The following is a 17,845-nucleotide window of genomic DNA, read 5'->3' as shown; positions in this document are numbered from 1 at the left end:
CTTAAAAACAATAATGGCACTCAGACGTGTGTACAACAATGAATTTCTTTGTAATAATAAAGAATGAAAAGAAATGTGACAAGACCCTAAGAGCTGTTTTGATGTATAGATACAGAACCGATACAACAAATTCTTGAGGATGGTACAACGTCAGTTTAGCTTAACAAACAAAAACTGATACACACACACAGACACACAGAGACAGACAGACAGACAGACAGACACACACACACACACACACACACACATATATATATATATATATATATATATATATATATATATATATATGGAACTTTGAACTCTGCATCAGAACATACAAGTATACAATTACTGTTATGGGGTTGGTGGTGGTCGTTGTTATCTAGTGGTTGATCGCTCTCGGAGCAAATGCCATGATCGAATCAATATTTAAAATATGAAATTAATGAATGGAATAAATGGAGATTCGAGCAGAGATGTAGAACAGTATAACACGAACCCCCGTATATAAAATATAAAAATTAAAGCAATTAGATAAACAAAATAAAGTTGTACAAAACGCTTGAAGGATACACATGTAATAGAAAACAATTAACAAAAATTAGTTTAAAAAAACAATCCCTTTTACACGGATATGAAAAAATTCATCATAAAATATAGTGAGTGTTTTCTTTCTCAGTTGTCCAGCATGTATGCATAACCTGATGACTCAGTTGCGGGTCACTCCATATTCAACACCGGTAGTAGGTTGGGGCCAATTTATCCCTCTGACTTCTGCGTCCTGCTTCCTATAATGAGCCCTCTCTCTCTCTCTCTCTCTCTCTCTCTCCAGCCACGTATAGGTCATTAATAATGACCCTTTTTCTTCTACGTCAACGTCCCTGGTTTGGAGCTATTTTCCTTGCTTATCCTTCTCCTTTTACATAATCGTCTCTCTTGACTTCCAATACACATCCCTTGGACATTCATTAGGAGACAGTACGCCCTACCTCCGGAGCTAAGTCCTTCGCCTCACGCAAAACTAAAGCAATTCTCGACAACATTGATACTGCCGATATAGCCAAAACAATTATCGGAGTCGCGAAATACATCGATGATTATGTGATATCTTCTGGACTAACTATAATGCTTATAAAAGATACAGCTGTTCGTGCAGATAATCAACCGCAGACAATGAAGCGACCTAAACTATGAAACTAACCATGCTGATGATGCAGATGTACAAACTGTAGTCAATGGCACCAACGGCAATTTCAACTGTGGATTTGTACAGCATTAGGATTATCTTCGAGGAGGCTCACTGAGGTTTTCGTGTGCGATTAAACTAAATCACATATTTGGATTTTGCAGAGATGTTCACAAGGTTACTTTCGAATAGAAACACACAGCCACATTATTCCGTAAGAATAACGCCAATGATTCAATTTGGCGCACATGAGGATGCCTGTGATTTCCCCTTCGCTGCAGAAAATAGTTTGTTGTAGTCTATGAAGACTGGAACAGCGTCAACACTATCGTTTCTCGTGTACACCACAGACGAGCACCCAGCACGTAATAATATGGGATAGTTTGCATAATAAATAAGTACACAATATGGTCTTATCGCTCTAAAACATGTGTTCTTGGCGTTTCGAAATAAAAATTAAGATGATGACCAAAAGCAAGGTAATATATTTGACAACTTAAAAGTATCTGAAGTTTCTCTACGGTTAAATAGCCAACATCAACTCTCTGAAGAAATTTTGCTTAACTCCACGGACATTCCAATCTCACGGACATATCGCAATATGTGGTCGTTCATGGGCCGGCATCAAACGTTGACACGGGTGTGCAGGTTTCCAAGGACGTCTTTATTACATTGTACCTGATTTAATTGATTTGATTGGAACACCTTGAGTTGTTTAGACAGTCCGTTGACGACATATACTTTCACGCACGTGTGGGTGAAGTTGTTGATTACTTAACCCGAGGAAGATAAAGTCGTCCACCGCTATTTTATTAGAACCTACCGCTACAATCACGACTGCACTGGCCAATATGTGGAAAATGTTGTTATGAAATTGTTATTGAAATATTGACTCGGGCGAGCTTGTGATTTTCCAAGATTAAGCTGGAAAACTTTAAACGTCTTACATAGATTTTCAATATAATATTGTTCTAAGGCTGCGAGGCACCGTCGCATAAAACCATGTAGAAAACGCTGACAAGTTAACCTTACATAGGAGACTTGTTTTCGAACTCTTAAAAGTGGCCTTTGATAGGCTTAAATGTCACATCTTAAAGGTGCGCAAGTCCGGATCATACACTTTATCATAACCCGAACTAAAGGTGGAATGGTAATGCTTATAAACGATAAGCAGCATTTTGGTTTATGTCACTAATATCACGAATCATTGATCCCAGCAAAGTTACAAAATTTAACACATATTTAAAACATCATTAGTGGCGGAGATTAAATTCAGTTCGACGGACTCTTTCGAGTGGGGTACTTACTTGCCTTTGGCGTTTGTGTTTAAGAGTTGGTTTGTCATTACATATAAGCGATGAATTCTGCCTCGGTGATGAGGTTGTGGAATTTGCCAATGGTGTGTTGGACTGTAAGACAAGAATTGTTTCTACAATGACAAAATAGAATTCACCAACAAATCCACCCTGTTTGCATTCATCGCTAATCATATTGCTCCAGCACTGACTCAACAAGAAGAGACAAATTTCAGTGATACGTTCATTTAAAATGATTTTTATTATTCTTAAAACATAAAATTAATAAGTTATATAAATTATAATGCAGTGGATAATATTTCTATTTATATTTTAAATTCATATAGTAATGACCTACCTGTTTTAGTAAAACAAGAATATCAGTTTTAAAGCGGCTTGAGAATATATTCATGCGAAAGGAAATTTATTCCAAACGATTGTATTAATTATACAAGAAAATCTGTAGTAATTTTAACTGACTTTTATTTATGCTGCCTGACACGTATGAATGAAAACATATAACAAAATCGTAAATAATTTATGTCTATAAATATACTGCATTGCATATAATTGACCAGTTTTACTTTGTTCGTGAGATAGAATTTCGATTAGTGATGTATACTGATGGAAACATAAATACAGGCTTAATATATCAGAATATAAATATATGCAACCATTGTATTTGTATTTCTTTATTATTAATTACAATTTTCATTCACCACACCTCCTTCAACTGAATGACTGGAAGTAAAGAGTCATTCAGGTGTCTGCAACATCAAGTCGATTAAGCGTTTTTTGTGTGGACAAAACAACGTTAAAGTGCAAATTTTCAAACTTTAAAGTTATGCAATCTCTACTCAGTGCTTCCTATAGAAGAATAAAATGCAAGAACGCCCGAAGTTATGGTTCTCTTCCCACATTATTCCAGATACATTCATTTCTGCACATTATTTCAATTTCTATTTACATATATTTCTTTTCTTCCAATTACCAACCGGACGTGCTTTTCTATACACTTTTGTGCAAACAAACAGGTGGAACGTGCTAACAAGCGTGCACTTTTCAGCTGACAGTACCGATGACAACCAGTCTGTATCTGTGTAAGTCTTGTCCAGGTTTTGGGAAACGAATAACTCGAACTGTGTATCAACTGATAGAATGACAAATCCGGATGGAATACTCTTCACCATTATCGATCCAAAGTTCGACAAACCTTTGCAAAAGTTGTAAATATTTACGACACCAATTCATCATTGCGACAATCATATTGTAGGAAAATGGCAAACGTAAACAATGCCTGTGGGTGTACTTAATTTACGCTCGCTGATTAATTGGACAGCTCGACTGACAATTGGCGATAGGTCTTTATGCAAGACATATGTATATAGATGTTTAGATGTGACATGCACGTCAGATCCATAGAAATTTGCGATAATGCAGTTGATTTAACGATCAATCAAAGTGGTGGTAGCACTGAGTTCAATAGATAATCACGCTAGGTTATTTAGTTTTAGGGAAATATTTAAATGCTCAGAATTTAGCCAACAGACAAATTGTCCCTACTTCCTCCATAACAGGCAGGTTAAACAGACTTACAGATATTGTAGAAAGGTGTGAGAATGGAGATAATAAAACAAGCTAATATTCGTCAAAATCTAGTGTTGTACGTTAGTAACCATTATAAGTATCGGAGGAAAAACAGGCTAAAATAATTGCCTCAAACGAACCTGTTGATCGACAGGTAAGAAAAGCAGAAAAACAAACCAATAACCCAATAACCATGAAAGAAGTTCAAAGCGAAAAACTTGAAACATCGGTGAAAAGATAATTTCCAGGAGGAGTGTGAATTAAACTATATAAAAATGCTGCCGACGTTGTCAGATTGAATGCAGATTTATGAAACATATTATTGAAATGTATCAAAAAACTGGTTGAAGAGTTAGGGAATTACTTCAGCAAAGATACAGGCACAAACCCAAAACGTGTAATGCAAGAAGAATTGGAGATCGTTGAACGTAATGCAGCACATTTAGTGGGACAGCTAATTCAGTTAGAGAGAAATGTAACAGAAAATACTGAAGAAAACATCATTTAAACCTTAGGAAAAAGTCACGATTAGAAAAACGACTGAAACAACTATTTCCCACATTTACTGCAGCAGAGTGGTACAACAACTGGACAGGTTGTTTCCTTTCCTATTGAACATGCAAGTTTATTTCATTTGCGTTAGTGAGTTTGCATTTTGTGTTTTTGATTGGGTGTAGAATCAAATCGTGCTGCAGGCGTAGAAATTAGCAAAACTCATAACTAAAGTTGAATTTTGCAAACTACTTTCCAATGTAAATCACAGCAGCTTCCGTACATTCGCATCAAAATAATCTTTGTGGGGATTCATATATCTTTTTTGAAGTTTTAAATTGTCATGTATCATCTTACCGATCTCAAATTTCATCTCATTAGCATGTAAACAGTAAGGCTGTCGTTGTCATCACCTTTTACCTTTATATCATTTTTATCCACTTTATTGTCGTTGTTGTCTTCCACAATTTCGTGTAATATATTTAATATCAAACTTGGAAATAACGTTCTTTTTTCATCTGTATCAGCTTGAAAAACCATTCTTAAAATTATATGTTCCAATGGTAGGGTTTTACTCTAATTTAAATGAGTAATTGGATTTCTGTAAATTAATTTTGTATCCAATGACACTGCCCTCTTTCATAGTCCAGTAAAGATACCATCATCACCAACAGCCTAGTCGAATTTCACTTTTTAATATGTTAGCTATTGGAGAAATTTGACCGTAATGATTTCATCTGAGTCTAAATTTGCAGTCCTAAAATAAATAAATCTATTAACTTTTTGCGGTGTGAAATCTGCTGTGTAATACTCGTTCTGTTTACAGCTTGTGAAGAAGCAGATCATTCAAGATCTGGTATGTTGATTTCATTTTGCAGTACCTTCATCAGTTACCCCATCCCTTTCGAGCATAACTGTTTAAGTCCTGTCAGTAAGTTTATTTACATCATTGTTCTCATTATGTACTGTGATTTTTTTGGTCTGATATTCCCCTATACAAGATAGTGTCATACAATAATATGGGTGGCACAACATCGACTATATCCGTACAACTAAAACGTTCTTATTGATCTGAAATCCCAAACGCGCAGTGTCGATCCATTTTACAATGTTTATTATCAAGAGGAGCAACATGGAGTCAGCAGTTAGCTTTACATGCATATTGTGATATACAATGTATTTCCATTTTTAATCTTGACGTGCAAATTCTGATACACCGTATGCTTCTATAAGTTAGCTTTACGTGCCCATACACCGTATATTTCCCTTAGCTTTACGTGCATATTGTGATATACGATATATTTCCAGTACTTACCATTATGTGTATATCATGACATAAGATATATTTATAGCAGTAAACCTTTAAGTGCCTATTGTGATATAAGTTATATTTTCAGTAGTTAGTTTTACTTGCATATCGTGATATACGATATCCTCACAATTTTCTTGATGCGTATATCGTGATAAACGATTTATTTCCCATATCTTTCCGTGCATATCGTGATAAACGATTTATTTCCCTTACCTTTTGGTGCATATCGTGATAAACGATTTATTTCCCTTATCTTTTGGAGCATATCGTGATGCATGATGCATTTCGCTCGATGTGCCTATCGTGATATACGATATAGTTTCAGTGACTGAACATGTGTTGTTGTTGGTGATGGTGTGGGTCAGCACACGATGCATGGTCGGCACTATAACTGGTGGAGGAATCACCCAGGAAAACCCCGGTAAGAACCACTGCCCCACGGGACACATCTGGCAAGCTTTCTCATATCCCTGTATTTATTCATAAGTCATTTCGTCCTCCCTATCTATTCCATCCAGCTAGCCGTACACAACATACATACATACATGCATACATACGCACACACACACACATACATACATACATACATACATACATACATACATACATACATACATACATGCATGCATGCATGCATGCATGCATGCATACATACATACATAAATACATACATACATACATACATACATACGCACACACACACACACACACACACACACACACACACACACATACATACATACATACATACATACATACATACATGCATGCATGCATGCATACATACATACATACATACGCACACACACACATACATACATACATACATACATACATACATACATACATACATACATACATACATACATACATAGTGTGATATTCTACAATATAGTTTCCTCACCTATTTACTGTCCTGACCTGTTTAGTTTGCAACTGAACGACATCCAACAGAGAATGAAAAAAAAAATGCAAACTCTGCAAGAGATTGACTACAGACAGAACCAAGCATATGTTACTATACTGCCAAGCCCTAAACGACGAACGTAATACTATGTTTGAAACAATAATAGATGCAGTAAACATTATAGACTCACACTGGCTTTTATGTCAGGACAATGACTCATTACTTCATATCCTTTTGGGCAAAGAATGGACATCATTGATTCTATGGATGATCAATCATGGCAGGCATTCATGTGTGTGGTGGGTGCTGGAATAGACACAATGTACAGAAGAACAATGGAACTCGAAAATGACATCTGATATTATGCTTGTTCAGTAAGTTAGGGAAATGGACCCATTTCATTTCTATCATTTAAATTATTTACAAGTGTTTTAAGTGAGAGCGAATGTGATAATCCGTTTAAATCGTTCCAGTCCAATGCAAATAATTCCAATTCCTTTTTTCCCTCTCCTAATCTCTGTTGCTTATATATTTCGTTTGCAATGAGTTCTCTCACTCATGTGTTTAGATTTTGTGTTTTCTTTACTTTTGTATGAATGTATGTTTATATGTATATGTGTGTGTATATTATGTATGTATGTATATTCGTATGACTGACTGACTGACTGATACAATTTCTAACTATGCGAGATGGTGGAGATTAAAATATAACGCAGATATAAGTTGCACCATCTTGTTTAATAACATAAGAAAGACTGGTATCCCTTCTTTTCTGTTTGACAAATCTCCAATTCCAGTAGTCAAAAGTAAGAAGCATGCTGGCATACCTCTAAAATACAACTTAAAAGCAAACGACGCGATAAAAGAAGCATGCGATAAAGGCAAACACTTGTTAAACTCTTTTTATTTTATTGGTATCAGAGACGGAGGAAAGAACCCTTTAACAAGTCTGAAAATTTGGAAAAGAATTATTCTATCCTCGTTCCTATATGAATGGGAACTATGTTCGGGTATCACAAACTCCAATATAGAAGAACCTGAGTTATGTCAGAGATAGCAAGCTTTCGATAAATATTCGCCTACAGAGGTAACGCGTAGTACCTTAGGACGCAGGTCAATGGAAGCATATAGAGATAAGACGAAATTGTTCTTTTCCAACAGACTGTGTAAGGGCGATCGGACTTTTATCTGTAAAAAAATTTTCATTATGCGCCTATGTCAGTATCTGAACAACCCGCTAAAACAGACGGGATTTATACCTGATATTGACAAAATAACTAAGAAATATGGTATGGGAAGTTTTCTTTTAGACTATGCAGAAAGAGTACAAACTGAAGAAAAACTCGTCTGGAATCGACATATTATTGATATTATTCAAAACCATGAAGAAACTACTTAAAGAGCAAATATGGAACTAAGGGGTGATTTAATTCACTTCTGAAACATTCATTTGGACTTAAAACCAAGTAGTATTTGGTTTCTTGGGCGTAGATTTCCATCCATGTTATGGCCTCTCTCTCTCTCTGAAGTAATGAAACTATATATCATGCCTGTTGGTAAAGTTACGATATGCAACTCTGTGGAAAAGAGACTGACTACAGAGCGAAACATCTTTTTATTTTAGATTGCGAAATGCTACTTGAAGAACGAAACGTTTTCTTTGATAGAGTAATTTACTCGTTAGAGGTGAGAGACGGAGTTAACTTATTCAATCAAGAAGACGATATATTATTGGAGACACTTCTTGGAAGCAGGACGGACTGCATGTCCTCTATTGACGATGATGTATGTGATACAGTCATGATGTGTGGGATAGACTCAAGCAATTGTGAAAAGATCAGTGCCATACTAAGCCATGCGTCACAATTAGATGTGTATATATATGTAATTGTGTGGATGTGTATGCATATATATATATATATATATATATATATATATATATATATATATATATATATATATATATATATATATATATATATATATATATATATGTGTGTGTGTGTGTGTGTGTGTGTGTGTGCTTATGTATATTTCCTAGAGATTACTCTATGGTTTTATGTATTTATATATATCATCTTGTAAATGCGTTAGTTGACGATGTATTTCTATGCCGTGTCTCATAATCATATGTTATTTATAATCCATATTTTTTTGTTAACCTGATTAATCTGTGCTGAAGAGGTAATGAAGTCAGTTGGACAGTCAGTCATAGATAAATGCATGCACGCACGCATACACGCATATCATGTATAATTACACTGTTATAAGTTTTCCATTTCCTTTTTCGTTACCATTTCAAAGTTAATGTTAAGCACATAACAAAATAGACGTATTAACATTTTCGAAATATTATCACCATCAAGCAATTGTTAAAAGATCAGTGTCATGCTAAGCCAAATGCTAGTGATTTCTGATAACAGATTTGCATAATTGGAGGTATTGAGATATTTCGTTTTGTCAATACAGTAGCTGACACAGTACTACTGTTGTATTTTTGTCACTTTTCTTTTGTATTTCATGATATTGTATTATCCTGAATTTCTATTATCTCTATTCCATTCAGCTAGCCGTACACAACATACATACATACATACATACATACATACATACACGCACGCACGCACGCACATACATACATTGATACATACATACATACATACATACATGCATGCATGCATTCATGCATACATAGATACATAGATACATAGATACATAGATACATACATACATACATTGATACATACATACATACATGCATGCATGCATGCATTCATGCATACATAGATACATAGATACATACATACATACATACATACATTGATACATACATACATACATACATGCATGCATGCATGCATTCATGCATACATAGATACATAGATACATACATACATACATACATTGATACATACATACATACATACATACATACATGCATGCATGCATGCATGCATTCATGCATACATAGATACATAAATACATACATACATACATACATACATAAATACATACATACATACATACATACATACATAAATACATACATACATACATACATACATACATAAATACATACATACATACATACATACATACATACATACATACATAAATACATACATACATACATACATACATACATAAATACATACATACATACATACATACATACATACATACATACATACATACACAGTGTGATATTGTACAATATAATGACCTCACCTATTTAATGCCCGGACCTGTTTAGTTTGCAACTGAAAGACATTCATGTTGATGGCTAGGTTAATGCACCGTAAGAAACAATGTTGTAGGACAAACACTCGATCATTTGTGATGATAGAAAGATAAAAACAATTTAAATACCTGTATTCATATATTTCCCTGACAGACGGAATATTGTCATTATCATTGTACGTATGTTTCGGTCACGATAAATGTTACTTTTATCAGATTTTGAAAAGTTACGATCGTGCATATTTCTCCTAATTCGTATACTGAAGATACTAGTATGTGCATGTTAAGGAAAACGTACAGAGTCTCGATGAGCAATAGAACGAAGCCTTTGCCAAAGAAGGAACTATTCTCTCCAGGGTTTGATTTTTGCTTATTATGTTGTCACTTTGATGGAGGCAGGGCGACAGAGTATTACTATCTGGCATTGATCAACCTCTGTCTGACTGAATGTGAAAGAACATTTGTTGGACAATATAAAAAAAATGCTGATTTTGTCTTCCTATGATGCGGACAAGGGTGTGAATTTTCGTTGTTGCAAAATCTCTGTGATCAGCCAGCAAGGTATGCATACTAAGTGTTGAATTTCCCACCCCACCATCAGAAAAGAAAAAATTATATTGCCTCCTGAGGGTCTAGTCCAGGGGATACGAATATTCTTGATAATTTCATAAGGTATGAAGAAGCTGAACTTGATATTAGAAGGTGTCTACCCATTGTTCCCTCTAACATAACCTTTATTATGAAGAGATTACAATTGTTTTGCTTGTTTTGTTGGGGTTTTTAAACGTGGACACTTTCTAACATGAAGCTCCTGTGGTGTAATAGTAAATTATCCAACCATTTACAAGAAATCTGAACAATGCAAGTTTGAAATGATTGGTGCATTGCCATGCATCAATCATGCACAAACGCGCCCGCCTCTCCCTCCTTCTCTGTTTTTCTCTCGCTCTTTGGTGGCTACAGCTGGCTGCTGGAGTATGTTTTGAGCAACCTTTATATACGTCCCTCCACAGGTAACACGTTTTGATATGACAGTGATTTACGAAATCTTAATGCATTTGCTTTTTGTATGAAAAAAGGAACTCCTTCTCCAAACAAGAACATTTATACTTGAATACTTGTTCAGTGTCTAGAAATCAGATGTTTAAGTTGACATGTCATCTACTCATTATCGCTTTTTCATAAACACTTGTTACATGAAAATGTCATCTTATGTCGATGATTCTGACAAGAAGAAAAACTGAAATAAAATGTACACAATTTGTCAGATTCTACAGTCAGACTAATCGTGAGGATGGCATGTTATTGTCTGGACCCTAACGGACGATCTCATGGGGAAACCTTTCTTTGTGGTCACAATATACACCTTAAGTGCTGTTTTAGAGTATATTTCCTCGAAGCACGGAAGAGCACACACTTTGCCTTTGACCTTGACTTTGAAGAACAACAAAAGCTGATGGTGGTTTTCTTTGCGATGAAATAGCTGATTGATGGACGGTAGGGAAAGCGGACAAGATGACGGTTTTTCTTGTCTCCTACGAACAGTTATCATCCCACGTTAAATACGTTTCCTGACTAATCGCAAGTACTTTATACTTGAGATCAATCCAGTGCAAACAAGACATCACCAAGTGTATTAAAGATCATTATTAAATGTCGTAAATAACACTCATATCCTCCATGATGTCAAGATTCGTGTCACATATGCGCCATACTAAACGTAAGATGAATTCACAACTGATGTGTCATGGGAATTTGGCGAACTCAGACTTATCCTGTGTGTATTTAAAGTAAACAGGGTTAAAATGAGTTAAAACGTTTGCGGTACAGCCATTTCGGGGGGTTTGTTGGGACAAATACCTCTTACAACGCCATAAGTCATATAAATAGTTTTTGAATAGCCCAGAAAAATTGCCTGTAGTTCAGCAAACAATCCTGCAGCTTTGCAAATATGTGGTCCCTGGTTCTACCCAGAACTGACTTGAGAAAGAATTAGTAGTCGCCCATCCAAAAGTCAGCTACAGTATTTTCTTCAGATTCTCCTTCTTTTTCTAAAGAACCAATGATACATAGAACTAGATATTGTTTCTACAAAATTAGAACAGGTCTAGCTAAAAATCCCAAGCTCATGTCTACCCATCACCTTCGAGAAATAAATGGTTGGTCTCCAACATGCGTGGTCAGGAATTACAAACATGAACTTGGACTAGTATAAGACGTAAACTTGGTTTCATATTTAACTAAGTTCGACTTGTCATACATTCAAACATGTGCACGAGACAATCGTTGTATACTCATGCAACAACAAAGAGAAGAATGACAAAAATAAAGAGCGCTTTCTTCCGCCTTCCGATCTCTTTGTGTTGGTCGAGTAAATGTCGTACTTATTTTATACTACAACCAATCACCTGAGTATACAGTCCCCAATTAGCTGAAGATAAGTAACCACAGAAGACTAGAAATCTAACCACAAACACGCACACTCATTTCTTCATACACACATACGTTTATCATTTCTCGAACATTGTAACTGCTTTTATTCACCAGGTACAATTTCTTTCTAATATTTTCTTATTTATTTGTGAGTGACTTCGGCCCTCACAAAATATTTGAATTCATTAATAATACATTAGAAATTTTAGATTTTCTTAAATTTTCCCCTGATGTTTAAATTCTTTTTATGCATAAGAATGTCACTAAAATAGCCAGATTACTGAATCGCTGTCGATAGAGTTGCTCTACGTTTTGAAGTCTCAACGATAGGGTGGTCCTATGTTTTGAATCATGGTCTATAGGGTGGTCATATTTTTTGGAAGCACCATAGTAGCCATGTCTTTTTGTATCTAGCTATCCACTATTGTTACACCGTCGGCCTAATCATCGTGCCTGGCACGCGTATCTTAGGGATTTGCAGGCTCTTTGAAAAGAGGTGTCAACTCTGGTGAATTGAAATGAAGATTTCCCGTTACCTTTCTTGTCTACCTGTATCTGGTGGAGAATTCAGCCTAGCTTTTAGACATAAATTTCAATTTGAATGCCTTCTTCGGGTCAGTACCTGAGGATTAACTACGATAAATTCGCTGATAATAAAAAAGAACTTTTCGATTTTCGTAAACCGAACACAACGATACAACGGCAATTTGAATGACTCATACAATTAAATTAAATTAAAGTTACTATTCCCGACAATTACACCAGTGACGGTACGAGATAGCAAGCGTATATAATCTTGGACTAATGTTAGTAGCCCTTCGTTGGCTATGTCAAGGCTACGATATCGTAGCTGTCTAGAATCTAGAACCACACAGTCGCTGGCAAAACGTGAATGCACACGGAAAATATCTAAGGTAATGGTTCCGATATTTAAACGAGAAGATTAATGAAACAAATATGAATAGCGAGTATGCAGGAATTGTACACAATATTCTGGCGTGGACTATTTAATCTGAAAAGGGATCTCAACTGTTCGTCTCTTTACAACTTTTGGTTACGTGTCGCTTAATACATTCACAACACGTCCAAGTTTATTTTAAACTAGAGAATCCTTGCTACTCTTTTCAGAGCTAAGACTTCAACTCTTGCAAAACTTTGACTAATTTTGCATGGTAAGACATTTATAAAACACGAAACATCCGCTGGAACTCCCGCCCAACCATTAAATTATCTAATCGGAATTTACTTTCATCTAACCGCCTTATTAACAGACTCCCCTCCAGAGTTAGAAAATTTTCCATTTTCCCCACTTCGTTTAATAAACCGATCACTGCATAGTTAGAACGAAGGACAAATATTTCAGCAAGTACAAACGCTGTTTCTGCAACACCTCAACCCTAGAGTACTTTGATAAATAACACCAATTCATCTTCTCGTGACCAGTTCCCTGACACAGTTATCAAACGGACCTAACAAAGAATCAATTATTATCCCACCAGACACATTAGTATACTGTATCAATGCATATGTCGTGCCAAATCATATACTTTAATTTAATATTGCTGTGTCCCAGTGACACCTGCACATTTAAAGTCGTCTGTACACACACACACACACACACACACACATACATACATACATACATACATAGATACATACATAGACAGACATACAGACAAACACTGCCATCTTACTCTGATAAACGTAATAACAAAAGCAAGTTCATAGTCCGTATCAGTGACACAATTTATGATTAACAAGGGACCTCTCGGATGCATATACGGAGAAACATTTGAATTTTAACATAGTTTTGGTAAATAATATATTACAGAAGGGAATCTAAGACTATGTACAAACCTCGAAACCGGCGGAATGTAGGAAACTATATTGTCACCCGGTTATTGAGGACGGCTACTATGCTATGTCTATATAAAGTTTCACTATGTTTAAATGTTCTGAACCTGACTATAAGGTTTTAAAAAAAGAAAATAAATAAATAAACTACATTTTTAAAATGCCAAGTGCTGAGCATATATGCTTATGTTTGTTTTACAAAAAGAATATTTGCAGTCAAGTACAAGCGCATTATCATTTAGACTACCGTTAGAAAGGGCCACATGTTCACTGTTTGTACATTTATCAGAGAATATTCAATGAGGTCAGGAATGGGAAAAGTCTATTGTGTATCTTAGTCCAATCTGTGCGTATATTTCAAAGCAATCTGATTAAAATCAGATCTCCAATGTCCTTTATCTAAGACAGCGGAGATCTGAGTTTAACCAGATTGACTTGACGGGGAAGGGTGTGTGGTGCGTCTGTGAACATCAGTGTCAATATGAATTGACAAATTCTGATATAATCAACGCTTTTGTGTTTGCAGGTGATTGACAGAGTTACGATAACCGATTATTACAAATAGTTTGGACAGGAATACATCCAGTGTCAATAACATAATATGAAACATATCAAGTTACCAGTGACAGGCATTGCCATGGGGAAAAATGCAATATTATAGATTTACGATATCATTTACATTCCATAGTTATCATGCTATCAATAATGGGCATTGTTGTGAGGACAGAAAATTAAGGATAGAAACATCACCATATGCAGCCAATTTTGCAAATATGTGTATAAACACTACAAAATTTGTACCACCGTATACTGTCTGAATTATAGATAGCAGTTATATTGTGGTCTGACAACATTAACCATAACTTACATACATATTATCCAAACTTGATAAATTCCGGTATTTATTTTTCAAACTTGGGGCGAAGTTATACGTAGTCGTGAAAACACCATTGTCAAGAAGGCGGGGATGATTCAGAACTATCGTATATCATTTAGTAACGGTATGGGGAGTGTAAATAATTAGGAACTTTAAATGTAACTTTAGGAAAGATTCTGATTGTTTCGCGTTCATTTTTAGGTGTCGGTGAGTGGGGGTGGGGTGGGGTGGGTGGAAGGCCCAGGTCCTTCTGTACACTATCGATATGTTGTGTTGACGATACCACATACTGTCAAGTATCCCGGACAATTAAAACGCCAACATGATATATGACGTACAGAGTATTATCCTTATCTGATATGTACAGCCAGTAACATTAATATCATCGTCAATCTTACTTTGTCTGACCTTTTCATGGACCGACATTTTAATATTCTCTCTATCCGTGTGTGTGTGTGTGTGTGTGTGTGTGTGTGTTGAAGGTGGAAACTATATATTTTTTAAAAGAAATTCTCCGGCCCACTAATAGCTGGAAAAAATACTCAGACTACGATTTACGAAAAAAAAAAAAGAATTATTACATCATTTATACATTAGCTGAAGCAAATAATATATCGATATAAAAGTGAAGAAAACTATCCCGCCTCCAACCCCTCCCCTCCCCCCAACTCCCAGCCACCCCCCCCCCCATAAAATTAAATACTGGGTCTCTTATGTGGGTCTTAAGACAAACGATTGAACATCTGCAAGGATGGAATTCTACGATTTGGAGGTTCGTAGGAAATCACACATTCATCACAAACACGTTGTATCTTTGCAAACATAGGGACTGCTCTCTCTTTTGCAGTAAAGAAAGAAAGAAAAAAAAAATGAATGAATGAATGACAAGTAAATAAAAAGGTAAATATACAAAGTGATTTTTGTAGACAAGAAATAATTAAACCAAAATATTGTCAGATATGAATTTGTAACGGAAGTCGAAATAAGTATCAGAGTAACTAAGACATTGATTCCATACCTTGTTTTGAACCTGTGAGAATTAAACAAAATCAGGCATGTTTGTGTAGGATGATTTTCCAGGATGGCGGCTGTATGGGAGTTAATGAATACTACAAGTTTAAAACCTAAATATTGGAATGAAGAGCTCGCTACATGGAATTTATACGTTCAGTGCTCTTTGAACTCACCTTACCATGCTGACGTTCGGCTTTCAAGGCCATATTTGTGTTTGTTATTGTTTTGTTTCTGGTCTTTTTGCTTTTTTGTTCTTAATTTATATGTTTGTTCTAGTGAATTTCCTGTAATTTGATATCAAATTCGAATGTGGATCTCACGTCACATGATAAGACACGCATATTCATCTACATTTAGCACAGTCTACATTTCAATTTTTCATTTTATAGGAGCGTGACGTTACATCGTGATATACCATTTCACTGGCTTTTGATAAGACACACGCTAATCCAGTTTCACTAGACAGTATAAAATTGGTTATTAACGACCGGTCACCTATGCTGGGATTTCCAGTCGCCGAAAACATGTAATGTGATTTGTGATTTGGATTTTTTAACGTAGCTTTAACAATTTTTCAGTCATATCGCTACGATGTCTGCAATATGGCAGTTTATAGTGATGTCTAGCACTGGGGCATCATGCCGCAGACATTTAGCATGATGTCCCACCCAGTCACATTATCCTGACACCGGGCCGACCAGTCCTAACACTAACCTCTTAATGCTGAGCGCCAAGCGAGGCAGCTGTTAGTACCGTTTTTGTAAGTCTTTGGTATGACTCGGCCGGGGATCGAACCCACGACCTCCCGCATCCGAGGCGGACGTTCTAACCACTAGGCCACCGGAGCGGTTAACATGTAATGTAAACATTCTTTTGGGCTACATAATATAACATACGCAAGTATTTCACTGTTTGAAAACATATACAATTTTTCATGTGCGAAGTGGATACTAGCAATTCTTTGACCTGCGCTTGCATGAAAACCAGTCAACATAGCTATGGCCTATCTCTAAGTATGTTAATAGATTCTTTATCGTACCATATAGGTTAAACTCCAGACATGTTTATCTGAATACGGTGTTGTTTAGTATGTTTTGGAGCAGAAGACAGTCTCTCTGCGCAGTCGTTGTAGATCGTGTGTCATTTCAGCATTCTTGTCTTGTATCTAGTTTAAAAGAACGAATCTCTTAGGGACCAACCATTTTATTTGTTGAGGTGGTGGTGGGCAGTTATAGACCAAATTTAAGACCCTCATTTAGTTTGAAAATAAAATATTGCTCTGTTTTATTTTTAAAAAAAAGTGTTTATGTCAATCTTTTTTCAGTTGAAAACAGTACATTCTCTTTATGGCTAGTCCCTTATTATAACTGTCTCAACCTAACCTAATTAAGGTGACACGTTTGGTGTTATTATCACGTTATGAATCACGACGATGTCCTGTTTATGATTCTCTTTACGACAGCTATAGAAATTCTCTCAAGCTTGCATGTGCATTAATCCATATCGAACATTGAAAGGATGAATGGGCGCTTGATTTGGTAATTTCTTCAGTATACAAGTCAACTGCAAACTGCACAGACCCAGATCTGCTGTTGCATAATGCGCCGGCAGATCAGGGTCTGTGCAGTTTGTGAGGTGTGATCAGTAGAACAAACATGCACATTAT

The 17,845-nt window shown here is 35.8% G+C and overlaps 1 long non-coding RNA gene across 1 annotated transcript in view; it reads right to left on the bottom strand.

Moving 5' to 3' along the window:
• Positions 1 to 16,264, bottom strand: part of LOC149786355 (uncharacterized) — a 44,493-nt gene extending 28,229 nt beyond the window's left edge. Inside the window, exons 1-3 of the long non-coding RNA XR_016425199.1 lie at positions 16,184 to 16,264; positions 6,952 to 7,067; positions 2,476 to 2,577 (exon numbers count right to left, since the gene is read on the bottom strand). This is a non-coding gene — a long non-coding RNA (uncharacterized LOC149786355). The remainder of the gene's footprint in view (positions 1 to 2,475; positions 2,578 to 6,951; positions 7,068 to 16,183) is intronic.
• Positions 16,265 to 17,845: the final 1,581 nt, after the last annotated feature.

This window comes from Sinohyriopsis cumingii, chromosome 12 (assembly GCF_028554795.1).
Source record: "Sinohyriopsis cumingii isolate HCF-2022 chromosome 12, ASM2855479v2, whole genome shotgun sequence".
In the NCBI taxonomy this organism is placed as follows: domain Eukaryota; kingdom Metazoa; phylum Mollusca; class Bivalvia; order Unionida; family Unionidae; genus Sinohyriopsis; species Sinohyriopsis cumingii.
This window is presented reverse-complemented; position numbering and strand designations above follow the sequence as displayed.